Below are 5,102 nucleotides of genomic sequence, written 5' to 3'. Positions count from 1 at the left end.
TAGTTCTCGAAACCTACTTTCATCAGGAATAGGTTCAAGAGGGAATAATATATATATGTATATATAATATGTATGTATATATATATCTAGAAGAATATAAAAGTCTTCTAAATTCAGAAAGAAATGAAATGCTAAGGGGATAGGGAGAGCAGAGAGATAAGGGAGGGATCCCTAGAGGGGAAGGTGAGGGAATAGATAAAAGGAGGATATAGAAAGGTGTTTAGATTCTTGGGAATGGGAGGATAAGGGAGGGATCCTTGGAAGGAGGGGTAGGTGAAGTAATAGAAGGGCAATGTATAGGAAATAAGACATACACACAAACATAAAAACAAAGATCAGGAGTAGAATTTGTTAGGGAAAGTATATGTTTATATATGTATGTATGTGTATATATGTGCAAGTGTATGTATATCTCTGTATCTATATATAAATATATCCATGCTTAATTGTAANTGTTAGGGAAAGTATATGTTTATATATGTATGTATGTGTATATATGTGTAAGTGTATGTATATCTCTGTATCTATATATAAATATATCCATGCTTAATTGTAGCCTTCTGGGTTGGGGGAGGGGGAGCAAGGTGGGAAAAAGAACAAAGTAAAAAGTGCATAGCAGAGAATAAAAGAAAACCTATAAGGAAGCAAAGAAAAGATGAACAGCTCTCAACATGTGGTATTTATTACCTAGGCTTTCTTGAAATGGAAATTTATTACTGTATGTTTTGAATCCTCTCTTACATTCTGCTGTACACATGACTATTTTTCTTTTCTTATTTTGTATTTAAGTTTTAATATTAAAGTTAATAATATGTTTCATTTTCTTTTCCTATGTATTTAAGTTTTAATATTAAAGTCTAAAATAAAAAAGATAAAAAATCTTTATCATTTTTCCACTTCATTTTGGCACCTTGTTAAATTTCTTTTCAGAGGTATTGAACTGAAACATGAATGAATACATACAGTAGAACCACAGTTAACCAAAGTGTGTGTAAAATTGTGTGCTCCAATAACTTTTTCATTTATTTAGAAAATTTTTTTTTAAAGTTTGAATTCTTGAGTCCAAAATTCACCAGGCCACCTTATTGTCTTTAATTATAGCATCATTCAGTAATTTAATCTTTATTTGATCATTGACTTTGATATTCAAAGACAGAGATGTTCTTTGGTGCCTGTCCATAAATAGACATTGTAAAGTACTCTGCTCAATTCTTGACCAGATTTTGCTTCAATCATAAAGATGCCAGACATTAGCTGCAGATAAACAAATTTAGATGAAGCCTGGGAGTCAAATCTCTGCCTAAATGTTAAGAATTTTCCTAATTGGAGGTTTTGAGAAATTGATCATACCCTTTTCTCTATAAAGCAGCAGAGGAAGGGATCACATAGACCCAATGGGCCAGGCTGAAAAAAATAGCTGGAGCAACTAGATGGTGCAGTGGGTAGAGTGCCATGCCTGGAATCAGGAAGATATATCTTCCTGAGTTCAAATCGAGCCTCCAACACTTACTAGCTGTGTGACCCTAAGCAAATCACTTAACCCTATTTGCCTCAGTTTCCTCATCTAGAGAGCTGGAGAAAGAAATGCAAAACCCCTCCAGTATCTTTGCCAAGAAAACTCCAAATGGGGTTATGAAGTTGGACACAACTCAACAACAACAACAACAACAACAACAACAACTAGTTGTTGTAATAGGATATGGCTGATCAAATTACCAGAGAAAAAGGCAACAGGGAGGAAAGGGCCATCACCACCATAAACTATCTATCTGCAAGCCAGCTGGTGTTACAAGGTGGGCCTCATCTGTGGTAGATACTGCACTCTGAATTTTTGGGATCCTATTGAAGAAATTCTTCAACTAAGGCTGTATTTATTAGATTCATTGATTTTTGGGGGGATCTGATGAAGAAAAATCAACAATTCCCTTCCTCCTTTTGTTTTGTCTGTAATTGCACAGTCAGTGCTCCAGTGTGTTTTCTTGTAAGTCAGAAAATTTCTTTGTGATAACTTTTGCTTGCATGAATGCTTTTGTAAAAAAATCTTTTGTATTAGCATACTTAGTATGAGTATTGAGGCTAGAAGCTAAATAGATTTTTGTATCTCTAAAATACTAGTGCCTAGCTGTTTGTCTAGACCATACTATTACAACTCATAAATGTCTTTAAAAAAACAATACTTTTAAGTACTCTTAGGATTCTTGCCTTGTTTGTGACATGAGTACAGATGGTTTGTCTGAGTTACTTATAGACTGCAGATCCATGCTATGAGGTTTGTTTAGTGGTCTAGAAATCCTGAATAATCACCCTTAATTCCTTTACACAATAATCCTCTATATTCCTTTAATATATATCATATAATAATATTCCTGTAATTCCTTTATATAATAATCAAACTTAATTTCTTTTTGGGAGGGCCATATCTCTTTGTCTGAAGCCTTTTCTTAGTGTGGTTTCCTTTAAGTTGGCCTGCTTGTCCTAATGAAGGGAACAAACTCCATTTGGATTGCTTTTACAGTGTCAGAGATCCACCGGGGAAGTTTCAGGTGTCCTTTAACATAGGGATTCAGAAGAAATTTTCCTGGATCTTCAAGGGCATTTCCTATGGTACAGGTGCCCCATGTGTAAAGGGAAATTTTGTATAGATATTTTGCACAGATATCCTTGTTGAATGGAATTATGCACTGAGGAAATTACAGAAGAGTTTTCACGCGAGAGATTTTGGTTTGTTTTTTTTTTTTTATCACTTGAAGGGTGAGGGAATGGGTTGTGGGTTGAACTAGTGTCGGACCAATCCCTTGTTAGTATAGGCTCAACAGAAAAACATAATGAGATACTCATTCATAGGCCATTCATTCAACAGCTAACAGAGGAAGATTTACTTAGCTATAGCAGGACAACAATACTCAATAAGGGTAGACATCGAGGATACCTTGTGTTGATTCAACTGAGCAATGCACCCTTGCCAGAGTTGCCTATCATGATCTACTAGCCAAGTATCAGAACTTCTAGAGATCCTTGTGACTGCTTTGTACTTGGGAAGATCTTGAGCTTTTAGTTCCCTGAGGCCAAATCTTGAGGATAGTCTCAGTGTCTTTTGAGGAAAAACTAGTCTAACTTTTGTGAAGGCAGAGGCTAGGATCTTGTTCCTCTGTGGGGTGAACCCATATCTCTAATCCTTGTGGAGAGAGCCCCACGTGCTCTCAAGAACTCTGTAGGATCCAGACATTGCTTCTGAGAAGGGAGATATAATTGTCTACACCTTTTTTCCTTTCTTCTTTTGTTGTTTTTGGGTTGGGAAAAGCCTTTTGCAGATATCAAGAGAAGAAGATAATGTATTAAGACTTTGGCAAATGATGCTATCTATTTGAAAGTATGGGAAAATGTTAATTACCAAATTTGATTATGCACTGTGCCACATAGACTTTTCCTGAGACTGTTTAGTACAAAACACTGAGGAAGATGGTTTTGAAAGGATAATATTGAACCTCTCCAAGTTACTAAAGAGCTATCTAAGATTTGGAACTATGGCTTTTACCAAACATACTGAAGTAGATTTCCTGAGGGCAGCAAATATTATACTAATGGTGTTGGTGGCAGTGGTGGTGGTGGTGAGGAATACAAGGGTGGGAGTTTATTGAATCAATAACTCCATCCCACTTAGTTCAGTTACCCTTAACAGGTGAGAAGATCTCAACTGAATCTATGAATCAACATAAAGCACTAAACTAGTTAATAAAAGCTCTTAATCAGTTTGGAAGGAGTGGAAACCACTGAATGAAATGAAATGATGCTACATAGGAAGTGTATTGGTATTAGTTGAGCAGACTCAGTCACATCCTGTGAGACTCGGACAAAATACCAAACCAGTTTGTAACCCAGCATTCTAAGGTTGGGCCATTGATGGAAGCTGCTTTAGCCAAGCCCTTGAGAAAGAATTGCTTGTGTGTGTATGTGTGGGAGATCCTCTTTCTCCTTCCCCCTCTTCACCAGGAGATGACTTTGTGAACTTCAAAAGGTCAGCAGATTTTGGATTTCCCATGGATGTGCTGGCAGGGTCCCAAGAATAACAGTGGCTGATAGCAATATCTGCCTTGTGTGCCAAGGAAATATTAGACACATTGAGGAAAAGCAACTTTAGGATTCTACAAGGATCCCAGAAGAAAACTACCTAAGAGGAACTTAATGAGGACTCCATAAAGGAGATAAAATGACTTTGATCAACCAGAACTTGTGATTTATCTCTTTTCTGCATGTGTTCTTTAAGCTTGAGTTCACTTTCCTCTGGATTCTGTATGTTCTTGTGGGAGTGTGCCCTTCATTTAGAAGGATGTTGTATATGAAGTATACCCCTCTAGTACATATGTATTTCTAAGAATTAATTAGGTCTGGCTGGCCAGTTGATTTTAATTGATCAGCAATGGCAGAAGAACAATGGTGGGGGCAATAATGAGCTACCTTACCCCTTAGAACCTTGAGAAAATTAGTAGCTCTGGGGACCCAGCTTGCTAGTGGGAATGGGGAATGTGGAATGGGGAGGGTGAGCCCAGAACATATGCTGCATTGACATGAGTTTTCATTGCACAGGACAGTAGTTATATGGAACAAGAGAGAAGGTTAAGCTATATTTAGCCCTAAAACAAAGATAGTCCAATATCTTTTTCTTCTGCTGAACCTCTCATGTAGTGGAACTGGCCTGACTTGGGCAAGTCTGCTGATTGTTTCAGTCTAATATTGAGACACTTGTAGGTTACTAAACAGTTTAAAAAAAAGAGGCCTGCTTAGCCAGTGCAGAGAAAAAATACTCAACAAGGATATAGCATCTGGTATAGGTAGATGCAATTTGCTCCTCTTCCATATGGAAACTGATCAGATTTGGTAGGGCAAAGTATGGTGACTTGAGCAATTTTGAGATATCCAACAAACCTGAAATACCCTGACATCCACTATTGAGCAATATGTATATTCCTTTCTATTCCTATTCAGTAATCTTAAGAGATCCAACATAACTAACTTTTCTAATGTTCTGTTCAGACCCTTGCTTATCTTTCCTAATTCTGAAAAGTATACACTGAGGCCCCCAACTATTATAATTTTGCTCTCTG

This window comes from Vombatus ursinus, unplaced genomic scaffold (assembly GCF_900497805.2).
Source record: "Vombatus ursinus unplaced genomic scaffold, bare-nosed wombat genome assembly UNPS02014893.1, whole genome shotgun sequence".
Classification (NCBI taxonomy): domain Eukaryota; kingdom Metazoa; phylum Chordata; class Mammalia; order Diprotodontia; family Vombatidae; genus Vombatus; species Vombatus ursinus.
The sequence above is the reverse complement of the archived record's forward strand: the minus strand, read 5'-3'. Positions refer to the sequence as shown.